Here is an 18,388-nt window from a genome sequence, read left to right as displayed (position 1 = left end):
TATTCTTTAAGCAATTATCTCGGCTAGTTGTTACTTAATCCGATATCGGTGTCTAAATATTCATGTATGCAAATGATCGTTCGCGCCGGCGCCGGCGGCAGCAAAGTTCGTCATTTACGCAGAATATAGGACAAACTTTTAGTCGAAAATGTTAACGAAAGTTATATATCAAGGAAAGAAGGCTCGAGAACACGATCGGGGTATCGGTTTCGAAATTCAACCATTCGAAACTTTCCAATTTTCGTTCCCATAGTCTTCCGACTTTGTTTCTCGAGGCACGCGAAGTTTTACCCATGGAACAATTTCCGTCACGGCTGCAAAAAGATGTCTGAATGCATTTCTGAGATTCTCAGGACAACGATAAATCAAGCATCGCGATATTTCCAGTAGTACTACATGCTGTCTCGCGTAGAATGCCCGGCAAGACACAGAATGCGAAAAACGTGATCTTTCTTGTTGGTAGCGTACATTATACGCCGTGAAGCACTGCGGGCGGTCTTGCCGCCTTTTCTGCGAGATAGTATTCGCTCGTGCGAGTCCCGCCGCCTACCAATTGTACGTACACACGCACATCTTTGTTCCCTCCCCCCGGGATAATTACCGTTTTCCCGATATCAACATTGCGACTACCACGTTTTTCTGGTTTGCGAGCCGGGTAGCTTTTTTTTCTTCAAAAGCTCCCTAGAGTGTGGTGCTCTCTCTAGGGGAAAATTAAGGCTCGAGCCATGTAGGAACTAGCGAGCGAGCTTTGCGGGCGGTCCTGTCGTCAGTCCAACGATCGTATTTGTCCGTCGTATGGCGCGTGGCGTTGCCTATCAATCGCCTCGTTCGACCTACTGATTGTTCACGCGTTTACGGTCGTTGTTCCTGTAATACCAATCAAGCCCACCGTTGCCGAAGCCAAACCGTTCCTTCGACACGATTATTTGGGTGGTCTGCCCAGCGAATCAGCGAGGTGTTAAAGTATATTATTAGAGATCGGCTCGAGTAGAGTGCACGTGAAGGCACGCCGGTTTCGCGTCAAGGCGCCTCTAACTTCTCCTTCCGACGCTGCACGGAATGTCAGGCATTGATTGAATAACGATTAGACGCTTCACTGCGCATCGAACAACCTGTTCCGCATCGAAACGACGACTTAAACCGCTGACCAATTTTTCATCGCATTTCGAGGAGTGTCATCGCTTTCTTGTCTTCCATCATCCGAAGTTCCAATGACGCGACATTTATTTTTATACGTGGGTGGGGGTTATGGACAAGGTTCCTTCACGAGGACGCATAGTCTTTTTCAGGTGGCAGGTATAATACTTCTGTTTTCATAGATAACCTTCTGATACTTAGATCGTCTCTTCTTGGAAAGGAGGGATGGCTAATCGACTGTTCCGTGAGACGCAGCAAGTTTGATATCTTCCACACAGTGTGCACGATTCCTGAAGATTGCTGGTAGGTTTATACGGGCGTAAACGCCACGGGCTATATACAGCGAGGTGCACGATCGGTTGACTATAAAATGAGATGATAAATGATAGGCCTGGGCAAAGTATACGAGTCGGGTTCGACAGGTAGTAATACTCCTCATGGATGCTGTAACTCATAAGCGTCGAGGCGGGGAGGAAATTGTGATGTGACGACGAAAAAGGATTACACGAGGCGTAGAAGCGAAACGCAGGAGAAAAAGAACGCGGGAGGGGCAAGACGACCAAGAAGAAGAAGAGGACGACGAAAAAGGAAGAATCGACGACGACCAATTAGCCCACATAGCCGTTTTTACGAGTACAACCAGCGTATATACGTAACGTAGAAAAGGAAGATTTAATCGCGCCCCACGAACCGGGATGCCGGTTCGTGTCCGTTTTCTCACGCATCACGAACTTCCACCAAAACCACACAATGAGTGGTCGACACACCGCTTACGGTGGAGCGCGATAAACTCGAGGAATAATCTTAATTAGCGGTTGAAACGCGTTAGCCTATTCCTCGAGAAAAGAACACACCGATCGCTGGTACGTGAATTAATTTACTTCTCATTTACCATGTAATCCTGTCTACATCGTACAATTCGCGGTACGTGTTTAGCGTGCTTGACGGTTTGTTCGCTATAAACGCGAAGAAATTACCAAAGGAAGAAACAAACTGTTTACACGCAGTCGTTTATACTTTGCGGGAGAAGCTGCGCAACGCTGATTCATTCCATATTTCATTGGTCGCGTTGTCGTCTTTGACACAAGGATGCGTGTGCCTTTCCTCATTCTATTTTAACATGTTTCAAATGGAAGAAGAATGAACAACAAAATATTTTGTATTCCGAATTCGTTAAATAGTCTATGATAAAGAACTTGTAATTTGCTCAAAGATAGCCATTCGAGCAATAATAAACAAGATAAGCAAATTACAAAGATACGAAAATAGCTACAATTTATAAACAAGGTCAGATAGAATATATATTTATACGAGCTTTTAAAACATTCTTTTACGCCTTAATCTATTACTGGAGTAACACGAAGGACTATAACATAGAAGGATAATAACAATAGTATATTCTTTGCTCCTTTGTATAACGATAATTAATACACAGGAGAAACAATGACTTTGTAGCTCACTCGTATCTCGACGAATTGTTATCTCGAATCGCAGACGTCGAAATCATCGAAGAACGGGTATAATTTCCCGCACGAATGTCCGCCTTGATTTCGATCAACGACACGCGGTTCAGACTCGCTGACGCTTGTTATTTTTCAATCTGGCTTCGACAACGTATGCAGATCAAATCATGAATTACAGAAAAATAGTTATTTTGCTACTCGATATGGATTCTGCTCGCTCTGGAGAGTGCGACAACTTCTCCAAATTTTGCTCCAAAGCAAAGCTGGAAAGGTCATCCTGCTTCGGCGTGAAAAAATCGAATTTTAACGTACGCAGAAAAGCGGTGATTTTTCCAGGAACAAGACCGGCAGGAAACCGCGAGTTCAACCGGTTTGCCGGTTGCATACGCGGTTGCTACCCTCGCTAGGTTCGAACGCCACGCAGTGGTTCGCGCAATCGCGCTGCGCAGCCTGATCGGCGTGTAGATAAACGTGACACCGGTGTGTATACCTCTTGCACCGCGCGGCTTTAACGTCGACCACGAAGCGCGGATTCTGTTGCTGAACATTTCGCGCATCGCCTCTAGATCCGCATCATTGCGCCAGGCGAGGTGTTTTATCACTTTCTCGGCATCGAAAAATCGCGATCCGACAACCGCTTATCGGACGCCGCCTGGCCAGCGATCTTACACCAGTTATTGAAAAATATCTCCTCGATGTACTCAAGGACTGATCGGGCCGTGCTACGCTTCCGTGTCCTGATCTATAGGATACCTGACGAGGAACGATGGCTACACGCTCGCGATTAGAAAAATAAACAATTACGTATCTTTTTCGAAGGAACTGGTTAAGGATCTTCGCAACATTTATTTAAAGCATTCGAGAGGAACCTGTAAAAGGTCCAAATGTTTAAGTTCTTAACAAAATAAAAAATGCCTGGTTGTATCGCCATCGACTACAGTCTCATGCTACGCGTTCTACGAATAGAGCGGCTGACAGATAGCAGCAAGTAATGCATTCGGGTCAACTGAACGTATACGTCTAGCTACAAATATTTAACATCCGGGACATTTTCCGCGAAAGCGAACAGTACAGGACACGTTACCTAACCTAGCAAAACATTTGCGTGGCACACCGCCATGCGGCGTAGCGCTATCAGCGCCGTCTACGAGCTACCAGGGTCATTTTCTTTTCCCACGACTTCAAAAGTCACCGTGTACTTACGCGTGTACCTACATAGGCAATAACGATCGGGATACGATAAGAGAGATGAGGCATGGCGAGCAACAACGTCGGTCTCGGCGTCGAATGAATAAACCCACCGAGAAGTAGAAATTATTTTTAATGTTTCCACGAGTGGTACCGAGATTTGCATCTCCGACTGCGTGCCGTTGGTTATCCGTCGACCATCGCCGAGAATTCTCGCGGCTACGAGCAGGGAATTTCTCTAATTTCAAGAGACCTCTGCTGCCACGGACGGCACCAGTGCAAAAGGTTGCGCGCGGCGAGGAGGAATGGCGAGAGATCGGAGGCAGGGGAAGACGAAGGCATGACTTATACGCCTATTTCAGTTAATAATCCCGTTACGCCCGGTTCAGCCTTGCCTCGCGGCGTATAATGGACGCGGCAGGAACCGAACCTGGGACCATGGCCTCGCGTCGAGGGCGTAAAAGGGGAGAACTTGAAAGGCCGCCTCGTCATCCGTCAACTGTCAGACGTCCGACCAATCCTGCACACTACAACCAAGGATCGAGCAACCACCCACGGGGTCCCGAGGGCAACTTGCGTCTAACCTCCCACCAACCCTACCTTTTACCCTTCTTTTACCTCTCGACGCTAAGATTCCTCCTAAAGAACGACTGCTGCCGCGAATTAACACTTGTTGACGTGTTTCGACTAACCTTTCACCCTTTTAGCTCTTTCCCAGTTATCGTAGATGCGCGTGCGAGTGTCAAAGACCTCTGGCTGCGGAAATGAAATGAGGGTTAAGTCGCGTTTTTACCGTTCTTGGTCAAGTTACTATAGCTACAGAGAATAGCAACATACTCCGTAGGGACATGTAACGACAGGGCTGTTGATACGATCGGTGTCCGTGCATATACCGTAGACACCACTCGCATGTCCGAAGAGACGATCAGCCTACAGGCCAGTAAACAATTTCCCCTTTATTTAAACGACTTCGAAATGGAGGAGGTTACTCAATTCGATATGTGTATCTTTTTTTCTATAATGCGTAGCATTCAAAACACTTTCCGAGTTTGGCAAAGCATAGGTATTATTGGATCAACCGAGAAAGCTACAAGGACCATAAACAAACAAAGACGCTGTCTGCTAAACGATTTGGAAACTCTACTTGATTTACAGCTGGCAGATACACTCCTGGAAATCGTCCGACAGAGGCACGATGCTAAAAAATCAGGGTCAAGAGGTGCACGGGGTTCATGTCTGGCTGCTGGCTCAATGCCTGACGGATAGAAATGGCGTTTCACTTTGGTACGACAGAAATGCGTATTACTTGATATACCGTCGAGCGGAGAGAAACCGTCAGGAATGGTTTCAACCAGGAAAAACCATCGGTCGCGCATACCTCGGCACCACGTACCTTTGAAGGCCTAGTCAGGAGGCCATCCTCCGAATTCTCGCGATCTATTTCGAGATAAGCATTCTGGACGTTCGGCGTGCCTCAAAACCGTCGAGGGCCCCCCAAGTCTGAACGTCTTCGAGACGTCCTTTTGCTACGCGAGGCTCGCACGGCCAAAGCTAATTGTAACGAATTTTTTGCCCCGCCGTTTCCAACGTGAAATTTGCAAACAGTTCGACGAAAGAACTCGTACCTTCCTGAGATGAACGATCGTTTCGGCAGAAGTCCGGCAATCACACGCCTCTCGTTCCGTGGACTACGGACTCACAATTACACGTGGTTGCACGAAAATGTTGGGTCGAGTCGTGAATAATGTTCGCTTCAAGTGGCACGTAAAACTCGCTTCGAGGAATCCTCGTGGCTGCTCCGATCGTGTTTGGATCTCGTTACGTTCGACTTTTCACTGTGTTCGGAAACAATTTCTCGAAACTCGACGAACAAATAAAAGAAACGAAATTAAATAGACACCATTCGCGACTCGATCCAACGCGAGAACTTCATCCCGTTTCGTGAAACTCGAGCCAGGTCGCAAGGTAGCGATACCTTGAACACTATCGACGCAGTCACGTGCACCACCTGCACACATCAGAAACCGGAGTATCGATTCGCACTTTTGACTTTCGTAGGTTCACCCGCGCAAACGATCCAGTGTTCGAGCACGTGCACATCCATCGGGGCAAGGTTGCACGCGAGTAGAGAACCACGACTCAACGGCGATAGGATAGCCTCTATGCGCGGACTCGAGGCATAGAGAACCAGCCGATCGGGCTGAGGTAACGGATCGAGACGCGCAGAAACACTGCCAGGATTATGAAGTGCGATGTTGATACGATGGCAGGCAACGCCGGTGAAGGAGGAAGGAACGCGAGGGCGCGCGCGGGAAACACACCAACGCACCCACACTCGGACGCTGAATGCTGGGGAAACGCACGGACACACCTATGCCGGCAGAACTGCCGTAACGCGGCCATTTGTTTAAGAGAATCTCGAAAAAAAATGCTTCGCCAATTATGTAAGCATACTGGTACTCCCATATCCGGGGGATTCCTCCGCGAGCTGATAGGAAGAAAGCTAACGAAGTATCCTCCATTTGTGCCTTAATACTAAACCTACCACGATCGGTCAAATCCGAATTATATACAATTATTTCATGTATTGAATGTATTATCACGTGAAATATTTTTGCATTAAATTGAGAAAAGTGTCTTTAAGACTAGTCATTCGTTCCATCACGATAGAAATAGGCCCAAATGAACGTCGGTAGGTTTAGTGTTAAAGGGCGCTACGATATGCTTTTTATATTGTAAAAAGGAGTCGGCGAGCACTTCGCAACATGACTCCAGAAGGAACAGGGACCGATGGAAGAAATAATTCCGGTTTCGAAGCCGATCTCGAGATTCTCTGCAATTTCCTCCCCTATCATTTCTCTCTATGGCGGTCAATGCTATAACCAAAAGGTTCGACGGTTTCGCTAGCAGCTATTATTGTTTGTCGGCGGGCTCCCCGGTCTGGATCCAGAGTGTTTCTCGATTTCGGAACCGTCGCGGGCATATCCGTAATTACCAACGGAGAAAGCTTTCAGAGAGCCTTCGAGGACGGGACCGAAAGCAACGTTGTACCCGGGCCACTGCTCGTGTTAAAGGAGCGCCGGCTAATACTCGTGGACGTGGACGTAGCGTAATGTATTGCCCCAGGAACGAGCGTGTTACAATGGTAACACGTTCCGACGCAGTGCGTGATATAGTGCACGATGACGTGGGCTGGAAAGGTGGACGCGTGTGAGTCGATTCTAACGCGAGATAACATTCAAATTTTCAGTGCGTCGGTGGGTTTTCTTACATTGGCCCCTAAGCGAATTACGAAACGAATTAAACCTGTGACATGGTTCGATGATAAGACTTTAGGGTACCTCGTGCTGGGGGTCTCGGCAAGATAAAGAGTGAAATATTCCAACCATATCTTCGAGGCTCATTAACACCTCGGTTCGAAGTTAAGGAATTGAGTAATATAAGCACTGTGGGAAATATAGCAGTATTTGTTAAATGCTTTGAATATAGGGATACTTCATCTGGTTTGTTTTCAATTTCGCTCTCGCGCTTCAAGCTGATTCTAGGATGTAAAACAGCGGCTCCATGAACGAGCTACCGATCACGGTGCATTAGACACGACATGGTATAATCTATGACGCGTAATGAAAACGCGAGTCGCACCGTTGCTTATTATTGGCAGCGATTTTTACGCGTCGCTGTTAAAGGCTGGGGAGCTTACCACTTACGGTCGGTTGTTACAGACATCCTAGAATCTTGGAAATTTGCCATCGTACCTCTCGCATCCCTATATAACCATTACGATGACTTCTCGCGGAGCTTACGGAATGCAAACTCGCCAAGTCGGCTCGCCCATTCGGACACGGTGAGCAAATTCAAAGAACTTCACCGAGGTTTCATTGTACCGGATCACGACACGGAAATATTTACCCTTCGCCGTCGTTCGACGTTTTGGTCTGCAAAGGCAGAAGCCAATCGATGTTTATGGATTTCCATCCACACGTACAGCCAGGGACCCTCGCTCCCGTCCCTCTCCTCGCATGAAATCGCGTAGTTGGTAGCGGCAATTACGAATTGCGTGATTTGTGGCCGTAACTCGCCGCGACGGCGGCGTCGTGACGCTCCCAGGTTACCTGCAGGTGGCCGGCACCAAGTTACCTTTCCCTTCGTGGCGGCGCTGCGTTTTTGAATGACGGAATATTACCAACCTACTATAAGGGAAGCTTTTCCATAGAAATTACTGTCACGTATGTCAATACCGCGAATTCATCAAATCCCATCACGATATCCCACCCCCTACAATCGATGCGGTCGTTCCTCGAGACGATTCCGATACGGTTGGTTAGGTACTCGTAGCTAGATATAGCGTTCATCGATACAAATACAATCGAGTTTGCGTGCCTCTACTATCGGGAACTCCGATATCCGAATGTTCTATTTACAACTTGCAACTTAGCTTTTGTAGATAGAGTGTTACTAGTTGCATAGAATATTATAATAAAGACGTTGAAACTTAATAAATAAATTATACAATAATAATATCATGTTTAACAAAATCTAACCAAACGGAGCAAAATCAATCAGGTACGTTTTCCATGTGTGTTTCTCGACACGTATTGCACAACTTGTTCTATTGTGTTTCAAATATTTGTTGCATTCGGGAATATCTGAAAAGTGCCCAACTGCAGAAGGGGGCCACGAATACAACGCGCACGTGGCGAATTTAGAAAGTCACGAACAGTCTCGCGACCGACGTCGCCGCCGCTCAATTTATTCGCCGCCGCCGCGGAGCGAACGAGTTCGTTCGCTAATTGAAAAGCGGACAAATTAACACGGTGAATGGATCGTCGCAATTTATAATGTCGCGGCCGTTACTGGACCGACGAACGAGAACGCGATACCAGGGGTCGAGCGTCGCCGCGGGTTATCGCGGGGACGACGACCAAAACCGAACGATAAATGTTCGCGGAAATCGTGTGTTTCTTATTTATTTATTTACAGAAGTTTACGAATGAATATCGTTAGCAGAAGCCGTTGTTTCCATTGCCGTGCTAATCGAAACAATTGAATTTTTGAATTACTTTCATTCACCGACGAGCATTCTACCACCTACCGTTTATTGAACAGTAAAGAAAAGGTTGCGACAAAGACGTCGAAGACGAAGTTTCGAAAACCCACAGGGCAACGTAACTTCCGAACAATGGAAACGGTGAACAGAGCGATGGAGTCGCGGTTCGAAGAACTAGACACCGCCTGTACGAGTGTGCCAAGTTAATGCGAGGCGTGTAACAAATACAGCCGATGATTATCGACCTCGATTTGAAGGGGAGACAATAATTATAATGATTACATTGGAGTTGGAAGGTAGGCGGCCGCCGGGAAATAAATTACGGGTTTGCTTGCTGCGTGCAGTCCACATAGCGGCATAGGCTCGTTCGATAGATCGGTATCTGAGCATGCTGTTCGATAGAGAGCGCCACCGCAGCTGTTGGCTTCCGTAATTTTTTATCGGTATCGATACAACCGTCACCCGCCACGCTCGAGTTTCACTCCGCTTCGCATAAATACGTTTACGCGTTGCTAATTACTTTTTCGACGACTCCGGATAAATTTCTACCCTGACCAACCGGCGAAACACTTTCCCTCCCACTGGCATGCCTCGCGCGTTCAAGGTCTCCGTGGCGTTCGACTTCGAAAACCGTTTCGATCCATTACTTTCAATCAACCCCAATTTCATGAATTTTTGCTTGACCAGGCGTCTTCGCTTTCAGTTGTATAAATAAATAAACAAATCCGTAAGAGCGCAACGCTCTGTGCGAAGTTACACAAATGACGTTTCGCAGGCCACCCAGATTCACGTGTTACGAACACTGTTGCGTGTAATGGCTGATGTAAATCTCACTCGAGTGCCACTACTCGTTGCAACAACGATCTATTTGTTTCTATTCAACCGGCCGACCCAGAAAAACAGCGACTCCCTATATCTACATTGCCCCACCTTGCATCCAATGAGTGTCGAATTAGATTCTAACGCTCCCAGTCCCTTGATCGGGCGATCGGCGTGTTGCGGGCCGCGGTTATGCGTCACTGTTTTCCCTGTACGCGAGAAGCGTTATGAATACATTTAGCCCACGTCGTCGGTGAACTTTCCAGCCGATCCGTATCACTGGCTATAAAAATTACAGTGAATGTAATCAAACGGGCCGCCGAGTATTTTCAGACGGGCCGTGGCCGCTGCGCCTTCCACACGCAATGTGAATATTCAATTTCGCCGCGACAAGATGTTTATCCAACGAGTCCGTCGACGTTGCTCTTCTAGATCCACAAAATCGACGTCCGATCGACGACATTGCCCTTCCATGGTAGGCACGACCCCTCGAGTCGCGTGAAATTGGAGTCATCGATGAAGAGGGTGCCTCCGAGGAGTACTTTTGGCTGAGATATATTCGTTGCAAAGTGTACGCCTCGAAGACATTCTTTCCAGTTGCACGTGACTCAACGAATCGTTCTTGCTACGTTTGGACGATATCGTCGACATGATGGTGCAAACAGAATCGTTTGATCGGAGTGCGTCCCCTTGGATGAACTCGTGTCAGCTAGCGATGGTGCTACTACAGACACCTTCAAGGATATCATGATACGGACATGTACTGGTATCATTTGAGAGGATATCCATGACTGTAGAAGGAACGAGCGTACGCCTCGGAAGCGTTCTTCTCGGGTCCCAAGGATATCCGAATGCTGCTCACTGCGACGCGCCAAAAAGTCTTATTTTTAGGTTCTCCGGGGCGGTTAAAAGCGACACCAGCATCCGGGTGATCCCGTTTGTCGACCAGTTGGAGCATTCCGACCCGCATTCCAGCATCGATTACTGGCTGGACAGTCCGATTCCCGGACGATAGCCGCGAGCGTCTCGCAATCATGGCTGTCCACGTCCCACTGGCATATGCAACGACCGCTAGGTGCCGCCGATGCGTCGTTCCTCCGGATATTGTGTAGCGTCCGCCAGGACACCTAATTATACGATTGTCGTTCGCTGGCGAGCCCGAAGATATCGCGGACACCTCGACGGTTCGGTCTCGCAAACCACCGTCTTCTTTCTCGCTCTACTCCTCGAGGTTCTTCCTTCTTTCCAGCTTTACAACTCCTCGCTGCTCTTTTCGATTCGCTCGGGCGGTTATCTTTCTTCTCACCGTCTTTTTGCCCTCCTCTCGACATCCTTCTCTCCCCCTCCCTACTCCGTCTTTCACGGTTTAAGTAATACTCGCTCGACGGAGATACGCGTGCTCGTTCCCACTTCTTCGACTCGCGATATTTCGCGTTCCACGCTGCGTGGTTCGCCGTTGGTCGTATTTTCCCCGTGGATGAATAAGCCATTTTCCAAGAAAGCCTCCCGTTGATCCTCTTATCTTCATGGTTCATGGGCTGGGATAAAAAATTAATTCATCCTGTGCTTGTATCGCGAATCCTATTGTACATTGAAATAACGTGCAAACCTATATGAAAACTATCCCCGTCAAGGTATCGACTCGTAATTAAGATCAATCTGGTATAAAAGTAGCAAGGTGTTAATTCTTCCGCCGCCTTTTCTATTTGAATCCCAATTTCTCCCATTGCCGCGTATCTATCCGCCTTCGAAGCGGTCAGAGAAGTACGCGCGGCCTGCCCGTTCTCCGTCCTCTTTCTCCGTTCGTCCTCCTCTCCTCAGCACGGCGAAGATTGTCGCGCGATTAGTGCGGGCCCCAATGTCACGAGGAAGATACATTGCTCTCGTGGCTTGGTCCGCGTTATATGTACGCCGGAGTGTGCATACCCGGCGAGGCTTATACGGGCCCCGTTTATATACGGTAACACCGTAAGTGCATAATCGTCGATCGCATCTCCTTGCACTTTGCGTCAAGCCACAGCACCTTGTACGTCGGCCCGACCGACCGCCCCGTCAAAGATCCTCGTATCTGGCGCTGTAACGACCTGACGTTTGCCGTGTACCTACGGAGACGCGTCCGCGATGAGGCGTCACGCTTGCCGCGAGACTGACGCCTTTAGAGCGCCAATTGACGGCTTATGAAACAACGGCTGTCCAACTAGAAGTAAACGTTACTCGAGATGGCTGTCGTGTGCTTGTCACGGAAACTGTGCGTCCGTTTTCAGGAAGAACGTCGTCGTCGTATCTGAGGAACGGAACGGATAGTGCTTCGCTTGGGTAAACTAGTTTGTCGGTTGAAAATTATGAGCCTAGTTATATTCACAGCCTTAGAGTACATTAAAATGGACGTCAAAGATGTTAGTTCCTCAAGGTCATCGAGCTATAATCCCGCCTACCTGCTCTGCTGCTCTATCTCTCATGCCTCTGCTCCGCGTTTGCTCCACCCCATTCTTTGTTTTAAACTTTTTGCTGTGATGGTCTCCACCGGAAACCGCCTATAAAGTGCAAGTAGTCAGAAGCACGCAGACGTGCAAATGCTGTTACAATTCGATATCCCCATGGGGGTATCGATACTCCAGTAGTGTCCAGAATATTGCGATTTATGAGGAGTACGCATACCCCTGCAACCGACTATACGTGCACAGACTGAGAGATAGGTCGGTGAGGATAACCCGCCAGTGGTTTCGAGCAGCCAATTCATTTTGTCGGATCATAGTATTTTCATCTGTTTTCGCTGACTGCCTCCGCCGCCGTAAAACTGACCTCTACGGGTTAAGATAGATTAGGATGGTGTACGATTTTTCTTCTAGATTTGTTCATTTTCTAATTGACGCTGACATGGTTAACTAATGACCAGAATAAATAATAAAAATTCCGTCTTCGTGACAAACGACTCATGATGATAACCCGTGACCCTTGCGGCAATGTATACAAACCATTCACAAATGATAAAGCAACTGACGTGTTCCAATAGCGACGTTCAACGTTCGCACGTATCGCAACATCAGCTAATTTTATTCGTTTCTCTGACAAGGTCGATAGTAAATACAGTCTAATAAATCCGAAACCTGCGTTCGGCGACCCCACGCTCGTGGAACAATCCCAGAAGGCTGCGCACCGAACCGCATGACGGAGGATTCCCCGAAAAGGCAGGAATGAAAGAGAGATCAAGAGGCCGCGAGAGAAAAATCCGCTTCGGGAAAGGTAACGCGTGTAACCCGCGATACGCGAAAGGAAAAATGTCTGAAACAATGAGCGCACCGAACGGAGAAGGCTGGCGAGACCCCGTAGCAGTTTCCAGCGGGGAACGCGATCGAAACAAAGTATCTTATAGTCACTCGGCGGACATTTCTGATGCGCGTGCCGAAGAAATGCACAACGGTCGTTGTGTTTAGCGAAGAAAGGCCGGTGCATGTAGGCCGGGAGGACGTTTGTATGGCAAGACGATGGCAGCTCTATCGGCATTACCAATTGTGAACGCCGCGACTTTTATTCTCTCGTGCAACGGATAGCCGCTTCTTTGAGGGCTTAAAAAAATTCCGGTATCCGCGTCCGACCACCTCACCCTTGCCTAAGCGGTCCAGGAACCTCCAGCCTCTCCGGGATGTGAAATCGATTTGACCAAGCTGGATTACCGAGCGAGTATTTACGAAATCTGTTTCAGCCGTTCGGAGACTTCGACGACAGGGGGGACAACAATGCGACCCTTCTCCTTTTATCTTCGGCCCTTCTTCTTCTTCTCGCTACTTAAAAGCCAATATTTTTCGTACAGCTTCTTTTTATTTTTTGGGCAGAAATTCTTTCTTAAATAAAATCTGCTCAAGATCGAGTAGAGATTTAGCTATCAAAGTTAATTTCTTTCGATGAAAGATCGAAAGAAATTAACTTCGGGTATTTTAGGACAAGACACATTTCTTTAGAGAACAACCTGATTTCGTTAAGCGTATAGTCTACCGATTTGAGGAATCGCGACGTTTACAGGAAATCCCAAAAAGGCACGAGTGCTAACTGGCTGCCCCGGTACAGCGTCAGGGCGACAGAGACCGGAGGACCGCCGGATGATTCAGCGCTGTTCATTACTCAAGCAGCTTTTTACTTTAATCACATTAATGAAGCATTTAATCTCGCCGCGTGTTTTACAAGCCGCCGGTGTGTGGCCTATCTCGGCTTCGTCGTTGACGAGGATTTCTCAGCACTCCCCCGTGATCCTCTCTCTTGCTCTCCCTTTGGCCCTCCGTCCTCTTCCTCCGACCGCGGCTCTCCCTCGTTCCACGTCCTTTCACTTTCATCCATCTTTGGGTTATTATTTTCTTGTTCTCCCACCCTCCCGTGGTGTCCGCTAATAACCGCACCTCGTTTAGGCCCGTTTACACCTGTAGGACCGTACCCAGCGTCCTTTATCTTACTCCGGCCGGGCACGCACCATTACGGTAATATATTGTATTACAGGTGCTCGCTTTTATGGTCCGCTTATCGCCACGGGAGTATCGAAGGAGGTGTAATCGAAATCGCTATAAAACCGGATTTCGTATCGACAGCTGCCGTGCCGGACTGCTGGGACCGTCGAGGATGCATCGCCACGGTTTAAAAATTAGGAATCTGCCTCCGAATAGTCCCTTTCATGGCGCCGAAACGACTAATACGCAATACCCTTGGGCTTAAACGAGATCTAGCGAAACCTGATGGACCGATTTTTTTACTCGATTTACTGAAATCGTTACCACGAATATAAACTGCGCGAACTGTGCCAAGGCCAACGAGCGTCAAAATTGTTTTATCGTGCGAACGATCGACTTCCGCGACGCGCAAATAATGGCCCCCTAGAAGGGACGCGTCGCGACGGCGATCGGCGCGGATAGAGCCGCGTGGCGGGCAACGTTGTCGCGTGTATCGGAATCCCCCTCGATAAAATCTGCACTCATTGTGCCGGGACGGACAATAAATTCTCGGCGTCGCGGTGAAATTTCGTAAAAAAGACAGGAACCGGGTCGCGGGCAGCTCCAGCGAAGCCGCGCCGCGGACTAGCGTTTATTGTTTCCCTGAACCAGCCTTGGCTGGAGCCAGCGTCCGCCTCTGACATCGGTCGTAATAGGTATACAGTGGGTTGCTTACATTATGCCGGGAAAGGAAGATGCACGCATGTGCTCCGCGAGGCCTGGGGCGGTGCAACGTCACTTACCTGAAACAATAAATTACATACCGTTACGTTACGCGTACGTATTATATGCGCATATATAGGTAAGTGAGTGATTTACGATCTCCTCTGCGTTACGTGCTCGCGTACATGTGCTTACAGCCGCCCGTGTGCAGGGAGCACCTGTACGCGCGTGTCTACGAAAGTCCTACGACGATAATGTATCCCAACGAATCATGGGACGAGAACGGAGTTTCCCCGTCGCTTTTCAAACAACTTTCTAACCTATATTCCGAGCCGCGTCCGCGTGCTCCGATCTTTCCTTACATCTTCCGCGCGCGAAACGAGGGGGTTCATCCATCTTTTTTTTCCCGCGCAAAGTGCCACATTTTCCTACCCTTGAGCGTATCGCCGTCATGCGCGACTATCTTGATCACGAAATGATCCATTTTAGAGGGATGGGGATATATTTGAAGCGCGTTCGTTGCACTGACAAGATGGAAGAATCGAGGGAGAGAAAGCTCCTGGAAAGCTCGGTGGAATTTAAATTTAGAAAAATCGGATCGTTCGAGGGCTCTGAGCAAGGTGGTGTTCAGTGTTACCGGTTGAAGGAAGATGAATCCGCCAAAATGCGCGCAAGGTAAGGTCACGTTTCGGACAAGTGATCTTCGTCGGTATCCGGAGCGCGGCCCAGCATCCTTGCATTCCCATTGGTCAATGTTCAGCACCCCTCTCGCACTTGCTGGGTCCACTGTACACGTGGTGCTGACTTCGATGCGCCTAACATCCCATCAGGTCTACCACGACACACACTGACGCGTACGTGTTACGCGTGAAATTCGGAAACCACCGACCTCCGAACGTATCAACGTCCGACGAAAATGTTTCGCCTATCGACTCCGACTACTTGACTGATAATCACAAACGGTGAACGACAGGCTCCGTTCCCGTGTCGTCTGATCATAGATTTTGGAGCGTGGCCCCAATTTCACCAGTAGTTTTCCAACGATATCGAGAATAACATTCGGTGCACACGATTTGGTTGTATCACAGGGTAACGTTATCGGATTTGGAGAGGAGACCGATTACACAGGCGGAACGATTTCATCGACAGCGAGGAACGGTGTAACGATAAACATTGATGGCACCGCGGAACGTCGAACGCGTGGAAAGGAGGAAAAGGAAGAGGACGAGGGAAAAAAAGAGTGGCACGAGACAGACTGGAGACACCGCATAAACCTTCCCGACCGCGAGCCGCCACATAAATATAATAGGGAAGGTAAGGCCTCGTGATGGTTGGTCGGCATTGCCCGCCGAACCGTCACGGACTCAGCACGTCGTATAGGTAGGGGGAATTCGCGCGGGGGTGGGGTGAGATGGGTGGACGTGTCAGGGGCAGAGTGGAGGTTGAAGAGGGAGGGCAGCGGTGGTCGACTCCTCTCTCTACACGGTGCAACACACGGCGGCGTGAAACACGGGGAAACGGTACGAATGATCGATGGGATTCTGCGCCGTTGCAGGCATGCCATGGGTGTTCCCCACTACCTTTTGCAAGTGAGCTCGACGCGCACACCATCCCAGGGAATCCCCGCTCTAAGTCGACGAGCGGCTCACGCCGTCTGGTGGGGCGCGCGCACGTGGTGCGCGACACAGGGTTCCCTCGAGTCGACACAGATGGAGCGTCGAACGATTGCCGCATCGCTGCCATCTAGCAGCGTATCGAGGAACCTCGTCGATAAAAGTATTGGCTACATTTCCTCGATAAATCGAAGTATTCAAGAGTTTGGCGGGAATCTCCGGGCTTTTACAGTGTAATTATTTCCCGCTTCCTACTTCGAGCAGCTGGCATTGAAGTAACCGATGATTAACCGATGACTTTACCTCGAAAATTGCTCGACCTCGTACTTGAACTCCAACGGTTGGCAACGCAGGTTCTCGCGTTTCTTGTGGAGGACGGATCACGGGGAAAGACACGCCTCTAACCGAGAACGGTTTTATGGAAGCGATGGTAAACAGTTCATCGCGCGTCGCGTAAATTTTTGAAACCTAGCTGAATTAATGAAACGAAAGTGGAATTCAGCGGCCGACTAGTTCCAACTTTGCGCGAAATGGACGCGATGGTAAACTACGGACGGCGATTAGTCTGAAAAATGCATAAGTAATAGGTACGCGACCAAATTCCCGAGGTTGTTAAACTTTCAGGTCGACCAGCGCGCACACGGTGCGGTCCAGCCACGTTTTCCGCGGACCGGCGTACCCCTCCGAACAAATCTATTTGCATACAAATTGAAATTTTCGGTTTCCTTCCGACCTGTCTAAACGTTTGGACGTACAACGCGCTGACTACGCGTGGCGAAACACGAACCGAAACGATCGGGCTGTGTTTATTACTTGCGAATGCCTGTCACAATTCGTCAACTTAATTGCGATATTGTTAAACAACTCACGTTCGGCGATCGTGCATGCGCTGCGCGCCAGGGGACTTCTAAAATTCTCAAGGCGAAATTTAGTCAGCTAGACAGCTCGCGCACACGCGTCCATAAACCGGGGACGCGTCAGGCATTCGTGAAATGCAATCGCAGGACCACCCGCGCGTCGATGCTCTTTCCACGCATCGACCAATCGATGCTCGATATTTCCAGACCGTAAAAGTTCACGCTATCAACTTTCCATCGCGAGAGAGTTGGTAGAGGTTTGGTAGGGGCAGGGTCAAGTGTACGCAGATCCATGTTTTTGGGCGGTCTTTAGCCGAATCGAAGGAAGAAGAATCCGTGGAACTAAGAGAATCAACGAAAAAAGAAAGAATTGCAAAGAAAGGTGCAGTTGTTACACTTAACGCAAACAATAAATCGCTGGTGAAAGAAACGGTAGAGTCGCGGTGCGAATGAAATTAATTTAGCGCGAGTGACGGCCGACCGTGGAAGATTGAATGCCTGAAAGTACTGAAATTCCCAAGAACACGATCGTTATATAATTAGTCTCACTCGACCACGCAGTGGGTATCGCGGCACCACCACGGGGCATTGTACATTATAGGACGAAAGTAGTGCAAAGCACGGCAAAGCAATTGATCAATATAGCGCCAACAAACCCTCGTAACCACCCTTCTTCAGCTTCCAGTCCCCGTCGTCTACCGGCCGCCACCGCCCTCTCTCTCTCTCTCTCAGCCGAGTCCCAACGGCGCAGAGAGAACGCACCCCCATAACAAGTTTCTTACTCATCTTTTTCGTTCAATAACTCTCCATCCAAGATGGCCACCGCGGTCGTCCCTCATTGGCTGGGGGAAGGGGTGGTCGCAAGGGTCTGTACGGGGTTTGGGTGACCCGAGAGGCGAGGAAACCGAGTGAGAGAGCGAGAGAGGAGGGGTTGGAAGCAGTGACGCCATCTATCTTCCGTTGCCTTGGCTCGGCGTAACATAAGGCAAGATAAATTGCGGGATCTCCCGGGTTCTTGAACCTTTCTGGCAAATTGCATAAGAATATCCACCCTCTACCCCACCCGCTCTCGCCCTTCCCGCCCTCCCCGACTGCCCCCGCAGCTCCAATGGAATTGGAATTAACT

The 18,388-nt window shown here is 48.9% G+C and overlaps 1 protein-coding gene across 5 annotated transcripts in view; it reads right to left on the bottom strand.

Moving 5' to 3' along the window:
- Positions 1-18,388, bottom strand: part of LOC128872459 (homeotic protein antennapedia) — a 301,598-nt gene that overhangs the window by 65,566 nt on the left and 217,644 nt on the right. The window contains exon 1 of one of the 5 annotated variants that reach the window (XM_054115159.1): positions 15,430-15,448. The exons of 3 other annotated variants lie outside the window; for them this stretch is intronic. The gene's annotated coding sequence lies outside the window, so the exon portion shown is untranslated. Of the gene's footprint in view, positions 1-5,413; positions 5,563-15,429; positions 15,449-18,388 lie in introns of those variants that run through there. One more of the 5 variants, XM_054115158.1, reaches the window with a different exon arrangement.

This window comes from Hylaeus volcanicus, chromosome 2 (assembly GCF_026283585.1).
Source record: "Hylaeus volcanicus isolate JK05 chromosome 2, UHH_iyHylVolc1.0_haploid, whole genome shotgun sequence".
Taxonomy (NCBI): domain Eukaryota; kingdom Metazoa; phylum Arthropoda; class Insecta; order Hymenoptera; family Colletidae; genus Hylaeus; species Hylaeus volcanicus.
Note: the sequence above shows the minus strand (reverse complement) of the source record. Positions and strands in the feature narration are given on the sequence as shown.